Genomic DNA, 24569 nt, shown 5'->3' on the forward strand with positions numbered 1-24569 from the left:
GACTTCGCGCTTTCTTTATGCTTGACCGAGACCTGTGCGAAACGCTGCGAAGGTAAGGCGAAACTTAAACAACTAGAAAATGTAACTTGGCGAACATGGAATATTCACTTTGCTGGGGTCAGCTGTACAGCATACTCTATAACGTTTAAGTCAAGTTTGGAAACCGGCCGCCGAGAATAATATACACCTGATAAAACGCAGCTGTGAGTCACTTTATTCAGGCTGTCCTCAAAATGGTCCGTTGCGCTTTAATTCACACACACAAAAAAAAGTGGAACAGAATAACCATGCCGAATTTCTTATCAAGCTGGAAGACGATTTTAATCACAGTTCGCAATTTTAATGACAGACAGGTCGCAGGTATGATGCTGTTGCAAAGGCACCACTAATGGCATAAATTCAGTCAAAATTGACCCAGGCACTGCTTTGATGTGCGTTTTCATTGTTCAAATAGACATTTGACGGACATCATTGTGTGTTGTTCACGATAAAAGAATGAAATTCGCTGCGTAATTGACGTGTTTCAGGCAAGTATAACATCTTCCATGCGTTCAGTTAGTTGGAGTGCTAGGCGAAAAACGGCCAGCGAAAAAAAGAGAGTTGGAATTCTCCCAAATGTTATCTCTCGCCTCTTTTCGCATTGCTCCACAACCAGCCAAACGCCTAGAAGAGGCTCAGGGATTTTTCAAAGAACAGTAAGTCGGATGGTTAATGAAGCCATAACCAACACTTCTTTTGTTGCATGTCAGTACGCATAATAGAACTGAATTGATTAGTTTGATCTGAAACCACAAATAGTTTATTTTGTTGAATACTATTACTACTAAAACTATTAATGGTTTGTGTGTGATAAAGAGGCTAAGACTATATCCGTCTCTATGAATTTTCTCTCGGTTCTATTTTGCATTCCCTGTTTTCGCTACGCCTGAATCATTAAGTACATAAAGTTATGCTAAACAATAATATAGATTTTTGTCACTGCGTACGCTATTATCGCGGACAACTTTCTGACGGCTTCTCTTTCAACTGGCCAATCAAAATGCAAGAAAATGAGGGAGGCAGAGTTGATAATTGTCGGAACGGGAACATGGTGCTTGATAACTTTGCCTCTATAACGTTTCATAAAGTTATTGAATAGCAATCAAAATTCCTTACAAGTGACAATCTCTTAACTTCGTTTTAAATTAGTGCAGGCAGATCTAGCGTTCATCACCGTTCAAAACAAAATATAGAGAGGTTTATCTTGTCGAAAACAGGATTTAGTCACTCAAAACACGTCCACATCTTCATTCTGGTTGTCACGTCATGGTGCTCGAATGTCATATGCATTTCTCTAACCATTAATTACACAACTGCCCACCATGACTGAAAGCTATCGATTGACTACGCCTGGAATCTGGCAGGCAACATTTATGTTTTGCATGATAGAGCGTTTCCACTCTCGTGGCGAGCACCAAGAGGAAGTTTCTATGTCACGTGGCTTAAAGCAATCAATTAGTAAAAACCCTTCGCCAGGCGAACGGTTTGGAGAGCATTGCGACTACCGGCCGATTTATTTTCGCCTCGCGCTTCGCGCCTGCACTCGTGTATCCCGCTAGCCCGCTAATCCGCCTCTTCTACAGGCTATGAGTACCTAATCGAAAATGGGACATTTTGGTGAAACAAGAAACAAGAACCTTTTGCTCAACTTAGTAAATGTGTATGGAAAGGAAACTGGGCAATATTTTCAAGTGGCTCATTTGGTGTGTGGAATTTGAAGTTAACCCTGATGACAAACAAAAGTTCTGTTAACTGATATTGTTCTGTTGAAATTAAAGTGTTTTGTTAGCCTGAGCCGGGTCACTTTGCAGGCTAGCAGACATCCACCTTCTGTGGAATTTACATCAACTCACCACAGACCAATTGGTTATCAAATGTTGGCGTTCCTTTTCGACCGTTTCCTCGCAAAGTTTAATTATAATTCCGGAAACTGTTGTAGCCTAACTGTTGATTACGTTCAACAATGCAGTTCTTGAGTGCAAAAATAACAGGAACAAGTTCAATCAGCCCACGTACTGTGGAATTTACATCCTGTTGCCTCTAGGATGATCAAGGCTATTAAAGTTGAGTACTACTTACACCCGCTGCATCAATTTTGTGATCATTTTATCATCTTCTCTTTCTTTATGCTGGACCTTGACCTGTGTGAAACGCCGCAAAGGTAAGGCGAAATTTGAATAACTTGACTAGAAAATGTAACAAGTGCGAGCAACACGCTCTTGGCGAACTTGAAATATTCACTTTGCTAGACCCAGGGATTCATTTCTTTGATTATTTTAAACTCAGCCGTTCAGCATATAAAAAGCAAATGGCGTTTGAATCAAGTTTTAAAAGATACCGCCGAGTGTAATGTACTCCTGATAAAACATAGCTGTGAGTCAATTTATTCAGGCAGACCTCGAAACGGTTCCTTGCATTTTAAATTGAATTGAACAGAATGACCATGCCGAATTTCTTAGATCAAGCTGAAAAACTATTTACTACGGACAGAAAGCGTGCGCATCATAGAGGAGGGTCTTAGTGGGTCATACATGTCGCAGGTATGATGCTATTGCAAAGGTGCCACCAATGGTACAAAGTCAAAACTGACCCAAGAAGACCAAGAACTTCTTTAAAGCGCATTTTTATTGTTCAATTAATAGACATTTGAAGGACACCACTGCATGTTGCCCGAATGTTTAAGTGACGAAATTCATTGTGTAATCCGCCGTGTTTCAGCAGAGCTTCTTCCAAGCGTTCGGTTAGTTAGTGTACTGCGCGTAAAAAGGTAAGGGGAAAAGAGGGTCGCACTCCGCACCGTTTGTTATTTTGCACAATAGAACAATTGACTAGTTTGATCTGATGCCAAAACCAGATTATTGTGTTGAATTCGAAACTATCACTGGTTTGCACTTGCAAAGAGGCTAAAACTATATCCGTCTATATGAATTTTCTCTCGGTTCTATTTTGCATTCTCTATTTTCGTCACGCCTGAATCATTAGGTAGACAAAGTCATGTTAAACAATAGTAATGATATTGTTTTTTTGTGTCACTGCGCTCGTCTAACCATTGCCTGTTGCCCTGTTTTTTTTCTTACTTATCATTGATAACTTTCTGACGGCTTTCCTTTCAACTGACCAATTATATGTCATTCTGCTAATTATAATATTACAAATACCAATGGCCAATAGTCAGTGACTTTGTATTTCATCGGGGAAGAATTTATTAAGGATGTAAATGTTTCAACATATGGACGCCATTAGTCCGTGAACAAGGAGCGGTCTTTATTGACCAAACATGGTAGTACAACTAACAACTGGAACGCGTGACAAACTACACGTCACGATGTCACGCTAGACTACTTATTGTAACAGTAAATCTAAAAAGTGTTCAGTCCATATCGGTTTTAAGAACCAGTTCCAGTTTAAGTTGTAAAGACAGACTTAAGTTCCATATGCGGCATTTGGCACGCAACACTTACGTTCTGCATAATACGGAGGTGTCCTTCATAGGATGGTCACGGAATTTACCAAACTATATAACTCGTTCACGTGAAGAGCAGGCAGTGCCATTGTGGCGCTCATTAAAACTTTAGTAGTAAGTTTTGGTGCGGTTCCTTTGAAGCAGTTGTTACTTTTGTCAGTCATAAATTTCCATTTGTTGGTGGTTTATAGAGAGACGTGAAGACAATGGAAGAATCAGAAAGTGGAATAAATTTACAAGAATTGTCAAATGATGATCAAGATGAAGCCAAAAAGAAAGAAGCCAAACAGAAAGAAGAGAAAGAAAAACAAGGTACGTTGATACCGAGTTTCGGCAAATGTTACTGATGAAGATTTATAAAATATTGGTTTGTCCAGCGCCACGATATGCAAACAAGAGAAATAGTTATTTATGATTAGTTTGTTGTCAACCATATATAGTTGTCAATAACTTCCCAAAAATTAGTTATTAACAATGAAACATTTATCCTATTCAAAGGTGAACTACCTTTTGCTGGTTTGGACTGTCACGCCATCAAAAAACAAAAAAACAAAAACAAAAACAAAAAACATTTTAACCATGCAATAAACTAGGTCAAGAATGTGGTATATGAGAGATCATTGATATACAGCTGTATAAACAACCTCGCCAAGGTTTCAGTCTGTGCGGGCTTTCATTCGCGCGTTACTGGGAAAAGTGTTTCACGCAAATTTATAGAACTTTGTATGGAGACGCCATGTTGGTGCCCCTCCGGCGAGGCACCAAAAAGGCGGTCGGAAAGTAATAGAAACATATGTTTAGTTACTGAAAAAAAATGATTTCTCTAGAGCTCCGAAACATTGAAATTAATACTTATTAAATTAACAATTGTTCAGGCTTTGTTTTGGACAAATCTTTTATTTTGTTATTGCGAACATCTAATGTCACCTTATCTGTGCTAGGAGCGTGTTCCTAGTTTGAGTAGCAAGCGTTTCCGTATGATCGAAGACATTTACGCATTTTGGCCGCACAAAAGTCAGTAGGTTATCACCACCCCCGCCTCCTTCGATTCAGTTTTTGCTCTCGGTCCCAGTTTTCTTGGGGCGAGAATGCCGAATGCCGATGACGCAGGCTAAAGAGGAAAATGCAATTCTCTCGAGTGCCTTATTTACACAGAAAAATAGTTGAAAAAGGTAATTGTCCAAATATATGTAGATAGTCGGGTGTGTCGATCTTTGGAGGCAAATAGAGATATTCCAGTGTATTGCCTGGCATTAGTATCGTGTAACATGGGAAGATAACGGTTTCTGCTGAAGATCATTTTGCTATCAGCTCAACTTAATCTCAGTCACACTAAAACTAGTTGAGGCATGTCGTGTAGATGTTTTATTTTAATACAAAACAAAATAGCAAATAATCGAAAATGATCACTTTGCGTTTTACTGATGCACTCTTGCTTTTAGAGAATGTGTAATTTTTAGACTGAGGCTGAACGTTATTCTAAGGTTTTTGGCCACTTGGTTCTGAAACGTTCTTAATTAAAATAAACATCCTTTTCTGACTATTTTTAAAGCAATAGTGATCTTTAAAAATGTTTATTCTCTCATAGAATTCGAGGAGTCTCTGATGCATACGATTGAGACAGGGGATGTTGAGGAAATAACGGAGAGACTTAATCCACAAACTCTATCAAAATGCAAGACCAATACATTGAATATGTCAATGAAGGTAGATGATATATCGAGCCTCTTAAGAAGACTTTCATGCGAAATGTTCCGGGATGCTGCACGGAAAATTTGAATTAACCTCCTAAGGGAGACCAACCTTGCTCAAGCCTTATTTGATCTTTAAAAGATACCATCATTTAAAAACGGACAGACAGTACAACCCTAAAAGAAACCTGTTAGTTAAAATAAAGCCCGGGAGGGGGGGGGGGGGGGGGCGGGGGCACTGCCATATATGGGCTATACAGGTATGTGCCGCTGTGAAGGGTATGGTTTTCAAACAGTTTACTCTAGGATAGGGTATATAAATCAGAGCGTTTGGGTCTAGAATAGGGTATCATTTTTCAAAAAACTGACTCGTTGGTTGAAGATTTTATCTAGAGTAAGGAAACCAGGAATTGCCACTCAAAAAATATTAACAAAAATCAAATCGGCAAGTTTAAATTAACACAAATCAGCCTCAACAGTGTCGATAGATGGGGGGATTTGGGGAGTTTACTCTAGTATAGGGTAGCAAAATTCAGCTCAACTAGCTCTGGTATAGGCTAAGGGTTCCAGGGTCCCAGCGACACATCCCCACCCAGAAATTCCCAAAGTACCCCCCCCCCCAGGGAATTAAAGTTGGTGATGTTTCGTCTTGGACACTCTAAGTGAGATCAAAACTAGTGATTTACACCCCCGCTGAGCGAGATGACGAGCATCCCCCAACCATATCCCATGATAGTACCCCCAAGATATAGAGCCACTTTGGCAAATAAAGTATTTATCATCAACCAGTACATATGTACGGAAGACTTTATTTTAGATATTTTACTATGAATTAGAAAACATTTCGTGCTTCGTTAAAAATAATTGGTGATAGGAAAGAGAAACTGTGAACAGACATAAGATGTGACTTCCGTCCAAAAAAACACTCGTAATTTCGACAAATTACTGATTTGAGCAGCGTGCTAAATGTAGGCTCAAAACTGTCTCGTCCGTGTAGTAGTTGTCATTTAGGAGCCGAACACATGAACTATATATAGGTTACGCCGTTTGTGTTCGAGGTGAATAATAATCCTTAGGTATTTATTTGTCAGGCAAGCTTTGTGCTGCGTCGGAGAGCAGACAAAAAGGGACCAGACGAAGAAGAGTTGACAAAATTGGCCAACTCTGTAGACGAGTTCTCTTGCGTGCTGTTAAATCCGTTAAAGTCAGATATAGAATTCCGCCACGCTTTTGCTGATTCACTGGATCACGTCATGGATGCTGCTATAGAAATGGAACAGAAAAAGGTAAGAAACCAAAGCTTTTAAACTTGGCCGGCTTAAGGATGTTTCAGCGCAGGTTGGTTTGCACCACCCTCGCTCATAACACAAAAAACTGGTCTAAAGCATGTCCTTGTGGTTCACCGTGGAGATTCTACATGCACAACCTGACCCGGCCGTAGTCCATTTGCAACGTTGTGAAAACAAAATAAATTTTGCCCGAGAAATTCGAGGGGAGAAGGGATCGCGCTTGGAACTGACGAAGCCAAGAGACTGTATATCTGGCGGGCTTGGCGGGCATTTTGTCGGACTTGTGATTTTGACAACTCCAGGTCAGTTAAACGGTTAACGCAAAGAAACAAAGAAAAATAACAACAACAACTCCAACACCAAGAACTGCGAACCACATCACTAAAACTTAACTACTTCTGCACTGAATTTCTTTGACTTCAAGAGTACTTCAATTACCCGCATTTGATGACGAATTGTCTCTTTCCATTGTAGACTTTAGCACATCCAGTGCTTCATCGCTTGATGAACAACAAATGGTTCGGTGAATCCCGCACACTGAAGAGATCGTCCTGGCTGACTATTCAGTATTGGAAATGGTGTTTTCTTAACATCTGGTGTCTGATCGACGTGCTGCTCTTTCCAGTTCTCTTTGCCCTTTTTTACATTATTCACATCTGCAGAGATAAGGCAAGAAAAAAACGAGGTAACTTATTGCAACGGACTACTTTTCAGCCCCATATGGCTCTAAAACTCCGAGTTCAGCACTTACTCGATCGTTCGAAATGACCCTTGGAAATAATTAAACTGAGGTATCATTTTTTGGACACCCGAGATCTCTTGGGAAGTGGCGGAAATCTTCTCCATCGAAAGTTCACGGAACCTATCGAGAGTTGAATTTAAAAGATATATTACGTGCTTTCATAGAGTTTATTTCTAGTGTCACAGATCAGGTCTTTCGAAGTTCAAATGAAAATTTCGCCAGTACTACTAACGTTTATTTTTTGAGTTGAATAAGTTAGGAAATGAACCTCACCGCAAGACATATTACATGTAAGATTCTGAGTAGTTTCTGGATGTTGTAACCATGATAGTCGCGAGCTTCCAAACATTAAAACGTCTTTATCTTTGTATGGAATTTGGGAACCCCATCTACTGTCAGACTTGGAGACAGAGCTATGAATTTTGAATGATGTTTGAAAGTTGACGAAATCCGTCTAAATTTACCAAAGTTACTAAATTTACAATTCTTAATTTGGTGGGGTGGTATTAAAATCTCAATGACATCGCAAGGACAAGTTCATGGTCAGGTCCTGAAGTACCCTGGTTTCAATACAACTATAAGATGTTGTGCTCTTTCACCATAGATATTGCCATTGTTTTTCTCGTCAATGCAACTTCTGAGGTCGCCAAAGAGGCGTTTCGTGCTATGAAAGGCTCTATGAAGTACATCATCGACAAATATGGCAATGATCGAGCCAAGTACCACATCATCATCCGACATCCAGACGACAACAGCTTTCAATCACATGAAATTTGTTTCAACACCAATCATGTCAATGTAACGGCGCTTAAAGACGCGGTTGAAGATCTTCAAAGGGGAAACGTGGTTGTTCCAGCTCTTCACAAGGATCTACAGAAGGCCAGTGAAGCTTTCGAGAGCAACACACTTAAGAAAGACGCAGAAAAGGTAAGATTATCAGCATCATCATTGTCGGCTACGAGGAGGACAACGCCAGTAAAAAATGGAATTATATTTTACTATCGAATGTCGCAGATGACTAGATTAGATCAGTTCGCCTATCAGTCTCAAAAATCGATCAGTCTATTAATGTTATTCGATTCCAAAAGAAGATATGAAAAATCATCGTGGTTTACGTTCTCCAAAATATACAGAACGTGGTCAATCCACGTTTTTGTTCTACAGAGGGCGGCTAAAAAGTGTACCAAGATTCAAAACGCGCGTGCATAGTTATTGTTCTGCTCATGCACCTTTCGTTTGGTGTTGTCTCGTTGACGTCGTCGTCGTTGCTTGCTTAAGCATCCTAATCATCAACTTCAACATCGCCATGACTTAGTCTTTCACCTTCATCCCAATCACCATCACTATCTGTTCTCTTTCCTGTTTTAGTTTTCCTCGTTGAGAAAGAGGACATCTACCGTCCTCTTAAAATTTGTTCTGTTTTACCATTCTCCACCACAAATAATGTGAACCAGAGAATAGCAAATAAGTTCAACCCTCTCGGTTTGTATTGTATCATAACTATTATGTTTTTCTTAAAAATGTTCAATTTTCAGTCACTGACATGCCAACTCATTTTAAATACAGGTCCTGATTATCTTGACGGATCATAGAACTTGCTTATGGGATGAAAAAGATCAGGTAATGGATCAACTGACTGAGGTAAAGGCCAAGCAAGTAAAAGTTATAACCGTCGCTTTTGGACCTCATGCCAATCTTCGGCAACTAAAGAATATTGACGATGGAGCCGATGTCCTTCATTTTGGACAAAATGAAAGTTTCAAGTTTGTTGGAAAGGGCCTTTTGCACAGTAAGTTTCCAAAAAATACACGAAGATCTTTTCAAAAACCATGCGTACTCGTATACACTTAGAGTTATTAATCTAAGCCCAGACCGAACACCCATATATTACTTTGATTTTTACTTTCGGTAGTCTTTTCGAAACCACGAATACCTTTTTAGAGTATAAACTAGGTACGACTGTTGACAGAGGTATAAATGACTGAACTGACATAGGCCTGCGATCGAAAGCCAATCGTCCTTTTAACCTCTACATAAAAAGTTCGTCCATAAAATGGAATCTTGATCTCTCCCCGTCTACCCTTTGCTACCCCGACTTATGATGTTAAAGTCCTTCAGTTTTTAAACTGGAATACTGAAGAAAATTAAAGAGAAAAACACCCCTAAATAAATTAGGAAACTTAAAAAGCAGACTTGAGCCTTGGCCTGCTTGAATGTTAATTTTGGTTTATTTAGCAACCTTTACAAAATAATCCAGGGTTAAGTTTTCGAAATATGCGAAACCTGACCTGAGATTGCAACAAAAGACTTAATATCGTCCTATGTTAAGTTGCTGCCTTGCAAACAGAGTTGTTCGTTTCATGTCTTGGTATGTAACATGAAGGTTTTCTTTTTCGTTAAGAACATGCGCTACGTATTGCTCTAAATATTTTTACCTATTCCTGATGCAAGGCGTTTTTGTTTGACAGAGGTAGATGGCAAGGACACTTACGGTAAATGAAGTTTGTTGTACATTAATTCTACGTTATGAATTGAGGTGTAGCACACTAATTCGTCAACTGAATATAATTATAAATATAATTAATTATTTAAATTTTCGAACGTCAGTACGGACAGCCATTGTCCTAACAGAAAAAGGAAAAGTGAAAGTGAGCATTCCCTGTGACCTTGCATATTGTTATCTTGCTTTAATTAAAGTACCTGATTATTTTTAACATTTTTTTAAAGTAATATATTTCTGTGTTTTTATGTTTTAGATAATTATCGTGATTATTTTACGACTCCATACTTTGTCTTTATCCGCGACGCACTGAGTTACCTGGTTTTGCTTGGACTCCACTTCACCATCTGCCTGGAGACTTCAAGCATTTCTTTCACTTGAATAGAGTGGGCCATTCTAGTATTCTTCACGGGTCGTGTATTATTCGAATGCGAACAATTCACAAATAACAAAAGATAAGGAGACAGTAAAGAACAGAACACGACATTGCAGACGTATGAGATGTAACCGGGGTTGTACGTACCTTGAAGAAGACTTAGAGACGGAAGGGCAAGAAACTAAACCACAAGATTTTACTATGAGATTCTCCAAGTACATTACGTAAGTAGCAACTTGTCTCAAGGGACTAGCAACCAATTTTTCTTGTACCTTTGATGGACGGACCATGCAGCACTGCGTCCAGAAAGACAATTCTGCAACACCCGCCATAAGTCACTGAGTTCCAACCTGGATTAAAGTTTAAGGAGGATATAAACACCCATTTTACTTCTCATTGCAAAGTCGTTTGTTTATCTTCATTTCCTTGCCCCCAGGTGGGGGATTTAGCCAGAGATAAGTTGCCTCCATCTATTGTTTGTTTAATAATTGTATTGATCTTTTTTAATTTGAAATAACTAATGTCTACACATGTAACTTAGACAGCTCTGTAATCGCTTTAATGCCAAGCTACGCTATCACACAAGTGAGAAAACCCACCTGGAAGAGAAATGTCAGTTGTTCGTGCAAGGATTCTATAACTTATTCCTATTTATTACACGTCTAAGTTAATTCAGAAGGCCAATACCTTTAAGCCACCAGTCACATTGCCCTATTACTAGTCCAGTATTGGAATCAGAATTGGGCGTTTGAAGTAAATGGCGTCTTTGCAGTCCGTGATCAAGGCTGACGGATCACGGTCCGTGATCGTGTTCATAGAATTCTGATTCAGAAGTGCTCAGCTCAAAACATACTTGCCCTGGGACATTGCCGTTAAGAAAAAGTGCTTTTCCCCTGTTGTTTGTTTGTTGGTTGGTTAATTTTTACCTATTGCGTATTTTTCGTATTGTTTGCAGTGATCGGTGGAACATCTTGGACCTCATCACGCTCATCATTTACTTCGCTACTTTTGTTCTAAGAATGGTCACGTTGGCTGTTTCAAAATCCGTGACCAACAACCGATCCCTTGTCATAGCTGGCTATTTTTACGGCCTCAACACCATGTTCCTAACGCTCAGGGCATTTGGTCACGTGATGGAGACAACAAAGCAAATTGGCCCCATCCAGATCGCGTTGTTCCACATCTTGAGTGACCTCGTTACCATATTTTGGCAGTTTATAGCAGTTATTTTGGCCTTTTCTATTGCAATAACTAAAGTTTACGTGGCTGAGAAGTCTTTCATATCCGAAGAAAATGGAGAAGAACTGTGAGTAGGCCGCTTCCTGGTTAAGTCAGTAGCAGATCGTTTATCTGCAGAGTTTAATCGATTTGTATGCGAAATATGTTGCCAAAGCTTGCCCTACCGCACATTTTTCTGCCATGAAAATGTAGATTTCGGTGTCGATGGCCTCAAAATTGCCAGCCTTACTAAATTTTTATTATTGTTATACTCTATCCATTTTCTTTGATCAAAGTTCCCTTGGTAGACGTTGAAACGTGAGAGGTGAGGTGTAGAAGCCGTCGGAAATAGTTTACATAAGTTATATACCTCACCATTTGCTTGCCATGCATGAGTTCGTCCATATGACTGAATATTTCCCTTTACTGTATAGTTTGTATTCATGTTCACCAATTTACTTGCCGTCCTACTTTGTCTGTTACAGGATTAATTAATTGTTTGCGTTAACGTATTGGGCAAATGTTGCAAAATTAAAAACAAAAGCGGGGAGATGTTTTTAAATAACTCAAAAGCAGGTCTCAGTTCGTATGATGTGGGGACTGTGCGCCCCTTGCCAAAAAGTACATTATAAAACACGAGTCGCGGTTCTTTATATGTTTATGTTGCAGTGTTTGCAGCAGATCTGGAATAGCCTGGTAAGTCTAGAGAGTTCGTAAGCGATAGCTTTATTAATTCTTCCAATGATTCTGTTACAAGAGTAGATAATCTTCTAATCATTTTCATTTTCTGGATGCTCTAAACCCGTCGTCGTATTGTTTGCTAGTCTATACGATATATTTGAGTCTTTGTCCTGGCGTGAATAGAAGATAGAACGCACATGTATTCCTTGCATATACCTGTACCTTTTACCTCTCAATAACCTTTGATGTAAAAGAGCGATTTGCTCCGGCACATTTAGGGTTCATACGATTTACGAAGTGCTTAGACTTCGCCAGTATCTTAAGGTCCTCTTTTCTATCCACAGCTGGTGGAAGATGGTGCGACATCTGTGTTGGTCTTTGATGGGAGCGGTGGATGTAGACTTCTTAGAGTCAGCTGATAATCCTTCAGTAATACTTGTCAATTTTCTGTATGGAGCGTTCCTCGTAATGGGAGTCATTCTTCTTATCAACATGATGATTGCACTTTTGTCCAACACATACCAGAAAGTACAGGTGGGATAGTGATCTGCCTTTCCTCCATCAGAAAATTAATATTTTTTTAAAAATTTTTATTTCTTGTGCAAAAAAAAGTGAAGTTGTTTCCTACTCCACTCTTTAATGTCTTCGTTAATGATAGTCCTTACATGGAAACTACTAGGCCAATTTCGATATACAGTCGAACCTCCCGAAAGCGACTACCCAAAATATCAAGCCTAGCAGGTCGCTTACGGAAGGTGGTCGCTTAAGAGAGCTTAGACCATACTGAGTCAAAATTTGGCCTCATTAGCGTATGGTAACGGTAGAGACTTACCCCATGTTTTAAATGTTTATTCATGTGAAAAGTCAATTTAGTGAGAAAATCCGGTACCAGTTTCTGTTCTGTACAAATGGCACTGCAAATCCAGGAACGTCATTATGTTACAACACCCTGTTATCCAATTTACGCTCCATTATTTGTCAAGTGGTCGCTTAAGGAAGGTTAAAAACAATAGAACATTTCAAACTTTTAGGTGTAAATGTGGTCGCGGTCGCCTACGAGAGGTGGTCGCTTACAAGAGGTTCCAGCCATAGTGATTTGACTGAGAAACTTTTGGTATTTTGGAAAACTGGTCTCTGACGAGAGGTGGTCGCAACCGGAGGTTCGACTGTATTAGAATTCTAATACGCCCCAACCTTAAAGTGACTTCTCTTTTTGTTAGTCCCCGAAGCCTCAGTACCATGTTAGAATTTAGACTCATTCTTCTGACTTACTGTCATTCCAGAATTTTGTGTTACAGATGGTTCCCTAATAGTTTGAAGATTAGAACGTCGCATTCTACTTTTTGGGCAATTGGAAAAAGAATACCCACAGAGACAAGCTGAACAGAATGACTAGTCCAAAACGCCTATTTTAAGAGCGCCTTGATGTATTCTTTCTAAGAGCATCTGATTGCTTTTAATGCAGTATCATATAATATTGGTTTTTGGTGATTTTTTGTCATTCGTCATTAAAGAAATCAGGCTCTGACTGATATTACTCTTTGCGCAGTCTTAATATTCATTCTGCCATTTCTATTAGGACAACTCGCTGATGGAATGGTCCTTCAAGAAAGCCATAACAATACAGACATACAGTTCCTGTCATCCAATACCAGTTCCCATTAACCTTGTGTCCTTCATGTTTAAATGCTGTGGGTGGCAAAAGTGTTTCAATAGGTGCAGAAATGGAAAACAACGGACGCAGACGGCTCGGGTAAGTTTGCTTCCACTAATAGGTGGAGTATAGGTGTTGTCGTTTGTCTAAAGCCACCTTATGTAATTTTTAATTTATCTAAAGATAGAATTATGAAGTTAAAATCTCCTGCTCACAATTTCAGAAGAACAGTTTAGAGGTTGTTGTGAAGCGTCTAGAGTCCATTTACTTTGCTGAATACGGATATTTGTTTCCCCTAACAGGTAGGAAGGGTAATATTTAAGTGTTACAGGATTACATCGAGTGTCCTAAAACAGTCACAAAATGATCACGAAACAATCAAACTGATTGGTCAACGCCAGAAATGACAGTTACAAATTTAAGTTACGATGCTTTTCTGTCAAACTAAGGTATCTCATTCTAATAATAGGTCCATATATTGAAAGACTGAACCAAAAATCGTTTGTCAATTAAGAGAAACATAACAAGATTTCAGGGTGGGGGGAGGTACACATCAATTCATCGTAATTGACCACAAATGTCACACTACGAAACTTAGGAAAAAATTATTTAACTTTCCGTTCTTTTGATCGTCCTTTGTGTAGGCAACTGTTCTGAATCCTGGGGTTAAGTTGTGTCGTCTGCCGTTTCTGATTCAAAAGTACAATACCAACCTATATAAACGTCACAGATAAGTTCCTATCGAGACATAACGGTTTGAACTACAATGCGCAACGTAAGAAATAACCTTCAGACATAAAGTACTGATAAATAGCTCTCACTGATTCAGAGCACTTTTTAATTGAGTGTCGTAAAACCAAAATCAAAGAAATCACTTTGCCCAGTTAGATCCAATTACAAGGACACAACAAATCCATTGAAGGAGACAAAATTGGAAGCATATACATGTAGCTGGAGGAATTTGGATGACAAAGTGATGCGAGTTTTGTACGTCAATCACTGTGCACAGTAATGCAAAACCAATTAAAATCCGAATTAACTTCAACATTCAAGGGAATAACCGCTCTAAAAATACAGTCTTTCACTAGGCATCAAGAACCCAAAGAGCCCAAAATAATAACACGATGTAAGAAATGCAAAAAAAAAAAAAAAGAATACGTTTTCATGAGTTCTCAATTACTCTCTCAAGGATAGGCTGTCTTTTAATTATTTATCTATTAGTGATTGTATTCTTCTTTGCACAAACTTTCTCTCTTTAGACGAACGGAAACTGGATCGTGTTCTTCTTGAAACCGAGCGGAATCGGCAAATGGCCAACCAGATTGCACAAAGAACCTTTACAGCATCTCACAGTTCAGACAAAAATGTCCTCCCCACTGGTCCTCAGGTAGTATTACGCTACGTTACAACTCTTTCTTTTGGAAGCTGTTGTACTAAATATTTGTTAACCAACCCTCTCTCTCTCTGGTTTAGCCATTGTTGGGAATATCTGAGGAGGAATTGTTGCCTCCTATAACAGCACAGCCAAGCGCAGCACAAAAACGCAAAGAGCAGCGTAGCGCAAAACAACACTTCATAACACTTAACAACACAAAAAAGCAAAGCAGAATATGGCAAGCACAGCACACCACAGTGTACCACACAACACCACACCACAGTCACTCCACTCCACGACGCGCTACGCCATGCACGTCGCACCACGCTACGCCACCGCATAGCATAGCAGAGCGCAACCCAACACAATTAAACACAGTTGCATCTCTTAAAGAAATATTCCATTCAACCGCGTTCAGTATTTGTAGCAACCAGAATTTCAGACTTCTCTTGCAACCTCATGCGTGTATCGTTATGCCAATCAACAATCTTCGTTTGACGGTCAGCTGACATTACATGATGCATACGTGGTTCATCATTTTCATTCGGTAATATACCGAATCTTATACGTAATGTGCAGACTGCAGCTTGTTCCACCAAAAGAGAAAAATGTTCTAGTTTTTCTGTAGCCCCCTTTACCCTCATAGCATCTCTCTTTGACCAGATGTACAAATGGGTATACTATACATGAAAATGTTGCATAAACCTGGGAAATATGTTGAAGGTAGGGAGGATTGACCCCTCCGATGAAATACAATCCCATCCACAGATAGAAGCGATATTATTATTTGCTTTAACCGAGAGAATAGTAGTGAAAGTGACCTCCACGAGGTGGATCACTGTGACTTTAAATTATGATCAACATTGCGCTGATTTTTAGTTTGTTTGCGTTGTACCGAGAGACTTGCATGAAAGAGGACCACCTGTGCTTGCCGGACGTTAGCATTAAAGAAGAGAGAGGGACTTCGTTTTCGAAGGTTTTCATTGGTGCTCCAGTTTACACCTATGATTCTTGAAGCTATAATAGCACTTACATGTGACGTTTCCTCAAGAGCTGTAAACCAGAGATAAATATTAACTTAAGAGTATCTCGGCGGTCAAGAAAACTTAGTTTTTTTTAACGCCCTTCTCGACATCTTGGCAATGCAAAATTATCCTGTTGATATGAACTTTTGCCTTTTGGCCGGATACAGGCTTGGGACAGTAGAGGAATAAGCGTAGAGGAATGTCTTTTAACATGCGAGGGAGCCAAGCTGTGTGATCTCTGCACACCTGAACACCAGTGGAAATATCATGGCGCCAGATACATCATCCCATTTTCCCCTGAGCTTCCTCATTTTGAGGTAATCATGGACTATTTAGCTTAAAGTTTTCACATTTTTTTGCCGAGAAATGATAAAACGTTCTTGTTATCTACTGATCTACATTGTGAAACCTGTGAAAACAAAAATTAAACATTGCACGGATGCATGTTATTTAGAGTAATGGATGAAAAAGTAAAAAACCACACTGAAAATGTATAGTTACTCGAATTACGAAATCGGCTGGGATAAAACCAACATAGTGACTGAAGTTGTTTTTTGATTATTCGACAAAGGAAGCTGGTGAAGAGGTATGAAATACAGTTTATATCCAGCGCGATCACTGTACAACACCTAACATAAGACACCCAGTCTGAGGTGGAAATAATCAGCTGGCGGTAGCGTGCACAACCAGCTCTTGCTTTCTTATAATTACGATGAGGACTGCACACCAACGAAGTGTCTTCATTTTTTCACATCCATTGTAGGTGCTCATTCAAGAAACAGGGGACAGAAGGTTTCTGGGCATTGGCGCAGTCTGGAAGGGCTATCGAGCGAGTCATTCCATGCCAGGATGGTCAAACGGAACTGTCGGATATCATGTTGACGATGGAAAAATATTCTATGCTGAAAACCCAAAGAACGGAAAAGAAGTCGAAGGTAATATGTCACTGGCTTTCCTTGCTACCTATCTAACTAGCGCGTCGACTCCAGGGACTCGAAACCTCTACTGACACTTTCATGTCGTGTGACAGGACAAGAGCAAACGCTTTAGGCTATTTTGCTCAACGTTAAGTCTGTAACTGTTTTATTGCACACAGTTAATCTACTTCAATCGAGGCCACCTTAGAGTTTGAAACAAAAGACCTACGCTAGAACAGTGCGATTGTTAGCGGCTGGAGCCAAACAGTTTTGATAGGGTCTAATAACGTTTGAATTTTGTTCACTTGAACAGCGCAACAAACATAAAATAAAAATAATTTCGAGCTCAATGCAGACAGACAACTCTACAGGTACAGCGATTGACAAAAAAAATAATATCAATACACGTAATGTTTTAGACAAATGATCTTCTAGCGAGCTGCAAAATGTCCAGCAACGAAACAGTTTCAAATCCAACGACAAAGCAACACTAAATGTAGCAAGAAAAGATAAAAACCTGCGAAAACTTAACGCAGGCAAATCGAGTGTAGAAACAATTGAGCTGCCCAACATGATTGGTCCCATCACGAACAAATTCGGATTATTTTGTTCCAAACTCGTGCTGTGATTGGTTTACTCTGTTAGCTACTCCTCTTTGAAGTAGTGTGACTGTAATAATATCCTTCAAACAATTTATAAAAAGGTCCATGCCTGGTCAAATAACTCATAGGCGCTGATAAATGATCTTTTTTCTGTTCCGACTGTTTTTTTTTGGGGGGGGGGGGAGGGGGGTGAGGATGGAGGGTTATAATATTGGAGTTATAATTTTAGGTTTCTATTACTTATGCAACGCTTTCGTATGGTATACCGTCGAATATGCCACGAGTCACTTGTATTTTCTTGGTATACACACAAGCCTTTATACCAAGAAAATACAAGTGACGTTTGGGATATTCCATGGTATAGCACGAGAGAGTGTTGGATAACTATTTTATACCATGCCATAGAAAATACAGTGGCAACACAATGAATGCTACATACACGCGTAGCATGATGGGAAGCTTGGATAGAATACTCGACAATTATTCCATGAGCGTGCGTTGGATATGAGATGGTAAATAGCCAACGAGACCCGTAGGGCAACAAGCGCGAATGGCACAATTGTTTTATTAAATTCTGTACGCTTGTCTACTTGAAAATTATAGCTGGATTTTGAGTTTACAGGACGACCAGAAGTTGATGTGGCAAAACCTATCAACTGGGAAATGACATGACATGCGCGCCGTTTGTAAACTTAGTTGAATGAAAAATTTGAAAGCGAAGCAAGCGAGTCTGCTGAACGAAAATTACTGTCATTTAGAATTCAAGGAACGTCTACCATATGAAGGAGAAACAACCTTGGTCAGAAAGTTTGAAAAGCGCTCAAGTTTAAGTCATCGAGAAGAGTAACATCGCAGTTGTAAAAATACTGCAGAAAACTTTGATCGCCATGACACAGATGTTGTGCCAAAATTATTCTCGACGAGAGCTCTTTCTGGGTTCCCTCGTTGTGACTGCATTGGCATTTCCAGCTGGATGTGTGGAGCTGATTGCTGGCCAGTTTAAGAGTCAGGGACAGAAACTATCTTAGCGTCGGATTTATCTTCAGAATCTCCCAGGCCACCATGATGGTTTTTCGTGGCTGGTGAACAACCGGGCGGATTTTGGTTCAGCTCAAAATACTCAACTCCTTGAGGGGTTTTTCTCGTCCTCGTCGGCAAAAAAAAAACTAGGTCGTCCTCTGTAGCTGTGCGGGATTTTTGCTCTCGGCCGGTTCGAGCTCGGCGATGTCGAACAGTTTCTTCATCTGCTCATTGGAAATTGCTTTCTTATAAACTGCGCCGGCAATGTTTCTTGTCTTCCTGAGGTCTTTTACGATTGCTCTAGTAATTTATTTGCCTCAGTAAAAGCGGGGTCAGGAATAGTGCCAAACGGTTTGTTGTGCGGCGGCGAGCGAGGGAAACGATCACTCGCGGCTCTTATGGATTTTAGCGATAAACTTTTGTAATAGTTACCATCTTTCTTCCTCAAAGACGTGTAAAAATACTTCAGGGGAACACTCCGTTCTTCTTTTGACATTTCTTCTGTTGATTTTGAAAACTTGGTGCCACCAGGACTGAAAGCCATTCTGTAACATTAAGGTAAACATTGTTGTTGTTATGTAATCTCTATGAATGGGTTTTTGCCGACGAAACTTGGCTTCCCGCGAAAAAGTTTATGCCGAGCGACATTTACCGCATTCATTTCCATATAAGGTCAAACGCAGGTATAATGGCTGGTAACCGAGGTCCAGTGAACCAATCAGAAAGCTAGAATTGCACTATCCGATGTTGAACAGCTCTTCCGTATTCTGATTAGCTTTATTTTCTATGGCATGGTATAAATAATGATATCCAAAAGAATTAAAAATGGATAGTATTTATTTACTTGTTTGCTTTGCTTTTGCTCGGATCGCGTTTCAATATAGATGCCATGGCTTATCGTGGCGACCTGATCGGCTGTTCTATCAAGTTCGAGAGGATCACGAACGGTAAAGTGCCTGTGGCGTTCACACTGAATGGAAGACGAATCACGGAAGATGATGAGATATGGATAGACTACACTCCGGGCGGGAAACCAATGTACCCTTACATAGGCATGGGTCACCAAGGAATAAGAGTGTTGGCCAAGGTTTGTACGATTAATTCAGTTTAGTATGTACAGTTTATTTGATTAATTGTTGGACACTAACGTAACAGCACTATGAGCCAGGTCTATCTTGCTTCCTAATTGGGGCACTTATTACACGAGTAATGGTTGTCTTTTACTCAGTTGAAGACTCAAAGAGTACAAAATGCAAATTTACTGAGAATACTGACTTCAAAATAATTAGTTAAACTTTACAACTGCTCTACAAAACAAACGAAATACGTCTCTGCTGATCACGAGGCACTAGTCAAGTACTGACCAAATTTCGAGTAAAACGTTTTAACAAGTCAAACTCTATTAAATACGGGACATATATAACTGACATCAAGGAATATCTCTTCTACCATCTCATATTCAATGCGCGCTCGTGGAATTATTGTTTAATATACACAGCACAACAACAGAACATTTCGTAAAACACCAACAGAGAAACAATGTAATTTTTTTTAGCTATAATGATTTTAAATTTTGAGTAAATACGGTGAGTTCCGTTAACTTTGACAATCTTAAATCAGAGTCTGTCTATTTAGATGCGTCCCAGTAGAGAGATCACGGATGAACAGCAGATTTTCCGCCCAATCACAAGGGAAAAAGGCTCACGTAGCAGCGATCTTCAACTTGAGCAACAGGTTATCCGGATGGCTTTAAATGATATAAAGGTGATGAAGGAAACTGTCGACGCTGACTGCAACACATTCAAGAAGGAAATGCATGAAATATCGATTCATCTGGAAAAGGCTAAAAGAGAATCAGAGGCACTGGAAGGTAAACTAGATTCCTCCTTCGAGCGACTAAAAGATATGTTTCTTGAGGAGAGACCGCAATGGGTGGAGAGTACGGCGCCTGAGCTTGACCGCGAAGTTATGGCGAGGTGGGATAGGAAACTCTTCGAAAAAGAAGAAAAAGAAAGAAAAAGAGAAGAACCCATCATTGTCGATCTTTTGAGGATGATTAGACGGGAACTGGAGGATCTTGGTAAGAAGACAAAGGAAAACACAGACGACATGTTAGAGGAAATAAAACAGCTTAAGAATGACGCACATCTTCAACATCTTTCTCTGAAGTCAAAGAACGAGGGCCTTGATAAAAAATTCCTTGAGCTGGAAGAGCTGATTCAGGGATGCTGCACAATTAAGAAGATCTCATTTTGGATACTTGAGGGCTCCGAAGACTGACTGACTGATCGGCAACAATCTGTATCAGATCCAGTGATTTATTCTCTTCGGGGTGGATTGAGCGAAGTCGATATTTCTATATTTAGTGGCTTGGATATGTCAATTCTTGCGTGTTCCAGCGATCAGGGAGATATTTCTAAATCAAAACAAGGCAAAATGCTGTTTCGTTAGATACTTAGTTTGCTTTTATGTTAACCTTTAGATAGTTAACAGGAGTTTTTAATAGATAAGACGGTTTTTAAAATGTTTGCAACCAAAGGGCGAGATGTCCCCCTTATGACGGGCAACTTCTACAACCAAATTGTCCGTGTCCACACCCTTACTTGTTTTGTATATCGAGATTTGCCCGTCAGGACTTCTCGTCACTTGTAGTTCTTCAAAGGGGACTATCTAACTTCTTCATTTCGTTAAAGTTACTTTCAACAGCGCAGTTGGACGCAGGACATGTCGGCAAAGTTATCAGAGTAGCAAATATTATTAGTTAGAACTGGAGGCTCGCACCCTTGAAAACATTCTAGGGCTTTTCAATCTCTCTGACGTTCCATTTGTGCTTTCATCTTGTGAACTCATTATTAAAACTGGTCCCTGCATGGCGACCTACAGTCTCTTCTATAATAGTTGCAGATATCGCCACTGACTCTTAGTATGAATCCCTCAAGGTTAACATGCGTCGACAGTAGTGTAAAACGTAGGGTTTGAACTTGATTTCTCCATTGAATAGCGTTTTTGATATTCTCAAAGATTTTTTTCCATATTCTCTAATGTAAAATCACGAAACGAAATGTAAATAACACTGTCAAACCAGCCAATTCAATCACACACGCTGTTTGAAAAGTTTCAGTTTCCCTTGGAATGCCAGAGGTTCGTTCGCGCTTGCTAAGTGGGTATATGGTCGTAACGAGCCTGCTAAGTTGATGTGTAAATTAATTTGTAATGAGTGTATTACACCACAATGTATATATATACAACGCGCACGAGTGTGTCGGTTCGTTATCTCCCTTCGTTTTTTTTCCTGGACGATTTTGAAAGGCTTGTTTTCACTAGCGACGAAGTTGGTGTCGGAGTCGTAGTCGGAGTCGTAAGAGCACTTACGACCTAGTGTTCCCGAAATCGAGCATTTTGACTGGTTTATTCTTCTGCTTCTGCTTCCTCCGACTAAGACTCCGTCACTAGTGAAAACCAGCCTTTGAAGAAATGTAAGAACTGTGAGCGGACCAATGACAGGAGAAGTAGTAATTTAGTGTACAATGCTTCACAGGAATCTTGGCTGAAAAGCAGGTTCAGTTCCAAGGTATACCGAAAGATAACCTTTAACTGGTCCTTGGATTAACCGTTTTAAGGTGATATCTCCATAAGTGGTTCGAATACGAAGTGTTTTGTTTCCAGTTTAAATCACCTGGGCGACGCCATGTTTACTTCATGTTTACTTCATGTTAATTTATGACGTCATTGCGCTGGCTGTCAGAGATCTCAATATGGAGTCTAAGATTTCTCGTTGGAACTGTACATATGGCTTATGAATTATAAACCATTACAAGAACTTTTAAGTCCCTAGATTCTTGCAATGCTGTATTTTAAAAACTTCCTTCTGCCTAATGACATCAAAAGTTCCCGTCAAGCTTTACAAAAATAAATATGGCGCGCGGAGAATTTGAAATCCTTAAATAGCAGAAGCGAAAGTCGCGAAACGGTCAATATTCAAAACAGGCCAAAAATTCAAATCGTTGGAACAGTTTAACATAAATACCAACTTGCGATTTGGAACAAAACTGCTTCTTAGCTCTAAGATTCCCTTTAACGTTTCCCTAGCATGGAAAAGCTATAGTGAGTAGCATGGCCAATCAGTATTTGTTAGTGGAAACGAAATACATATCAGTAGAAGCACCATAGCCTCATGATGTTCCTTGTTAAATGTAAATCCACAACACTACACAATTTTAACGCTTGCTTTAATTAATCTCGGACGACTCCGGGCAAAATTATCCTTTCCTAGTTCTTCGAGAATTCCAAAGTTGTTTTTGTAACAAAACTTTTCGATGGGGAGCTCTCGGTCCATATACCCTCGACAGGAACACTGTTCAACAAATACTGCGAGGTCGAGATTTCTTTTAGTCAAGAGACTTAGCCCAGTTGATTATCGCCCAGAGAAAACGAAGGCGGGTAGTATCATTGTTTTCGTGGACACTTGTCGCAACATTGCCTTCTAAGTTCTTTCTTTAAACGAGTACTTCATAACAACCCTAGCGGACAAAATGGCGGATCCCAAATTGTCACTTTTGAGCTCCCGAGGCCAGATGAGAGCTCGTGGTTTGATGTAATATGAAAGCAATGCAAAGGACAACAGTCCAAAAAAAAAAAAAAACCTACAGTTTTAGTTATTTTTATGCCAAAGTAAAGAATAATTTATATTATGAGCTCGAAATTTCTGAGGTGATAGTTGATGAGGCCGAAGGCCGAGTCAACCATCGCATTCGCGCGGACTGTATTGTCAATTTGAAATTTGCAGTTGTGTACGCGCGCTAAATGCCCTCCTTCTGGTCTTCTCAGGAATTTGATTATCTATCTGTTTCAAAGTCCCTTCAAAACCTTGGAGAAAACGATTTCTGACGACCTCCAGCCACTGCACACTAATGGCTGATATATGGTGTACGATCACGTGAATAATCAGATGGCAGCATTTGCATTAGTGTTCAAGTGGAATTCTACTAAAAGCGGATAAACAACGATCAGAGGACCAATCAGGTTCGCGGATTCCCAGCTGACTACGATGGCGTGACTACAGTAGCGGTATTTATATTTGTGACTTTTGGTGATAGCACGCTCGCGAACAAGAGTCAACTCGGCAACGCACTGACTTCTCATGTAATTACAGCCTATTATAATCTGAGTTTCGTCATAATTAGATGTGTTACGATACCTCAACTACAGCAGAGATTTAAGAAAATAAAAATGTTAACTTCGAAACGCAAAATTCTTTGAAAATTAAACTGGGCGTTTCCTAGAACTAGGACTGAAACTGTTCGTCCTCATATATCGTTTGTTTGTTTTGCCCCAAATGTTCAGTAAAATGTTCCCATTCATTCAACCGTGAACCTGAAATTCGTTATTTTACTTCATTTTATGCGATCATTCGAGAAATACGAACGTCTGAAAAGTTTGCAATGACGACGATGGTGAGGATTGGCTAGGATGCGAGAACTGTCGCCACTGTGATGATATTTTCACGGAAGCTGCCTGGACGTCGACTTTGCCGAAAATCTCGCAAACTAAATTGTTTGCCCGTGATCTCGGGCTTGAATCTCAATTGTATAAAGCCTGTTTAATGTTTATTGCCGTACACTGTATCTTGGCTAATGCGATTATGTTAACAAACATAATTTTCTTTATTTGTCGTTCTGAACGGTGTTTTATGATGTACGCATCTTTTTAAATTGTAAAGAAACCAAAACCTTCTGAATTTTTCATTAGTAATCATACGTTTGCACACTTGAATAGAGTGTTAAGAATCGATTAGATGTAAGTAAATCAAGTACACTTATGAGTTGAATGGTATGTGCACAGTGTATACATCAAATCATAATGATCGAAAATCCTGGGAGGAGTCAATGTCAGCAATTTGGCCCAATGTGACTCATTTTAGATTGTGGAAAGTTACACTTATTAAGACTCGCTGGACACGTCTGTATATTTGTTCTAG

At 39.7% G+C, this 24569-nt stretch overlaps 1 pseudogene across 1 annotated transcript; it reads left to right on the forward strand.

Moving 5' to 3' along the window:
- The first annotated feature begins 58 nt into the window (after positions 1-58).
- On the forward strand, positions 59-22756 carry LOC110066489 (uncharacterized; annotated as a pseudogene). The gene is made up of 19 exons (XR_016209373.1): positions 59-2200; positions 3694-3814; positions 5091-5209; positions 6285-6479; positions 6957-7167; positions 7829-8151; positions 8791-9013; positions 9693-9716; positions 9981-10324; positions 11056-11406; positions 11988-12014; positions 12344-12533; positions 13579-13752; positions 13877-13955; positions 14913-15040; positions 16221-16370; positions 16817-16988; positions 19477-19679; positions 20228-22756. The product of XR_016209373.1 is annotated as an uncharacterized LOC110066489 (transcript).
- Positions 22757-24569: the final 1813 nt, after the last annotated feature.

This window comes from Orbicella faveolata, unplaced genomic scaffold (assembly GCF_042242905.1).
Source record: "Orbicella faveolata isolate gen_17 unplaced genomic scaffold, um_ofav_v1 contig_1, whole genome shotgun sequence".
Lineage (NCBI taxonomy): Eukaryota > Metazoa > Cnidaria > Anthozoa > Scleractinia > Merulinidae > Orbicella > Orbicella faveolata.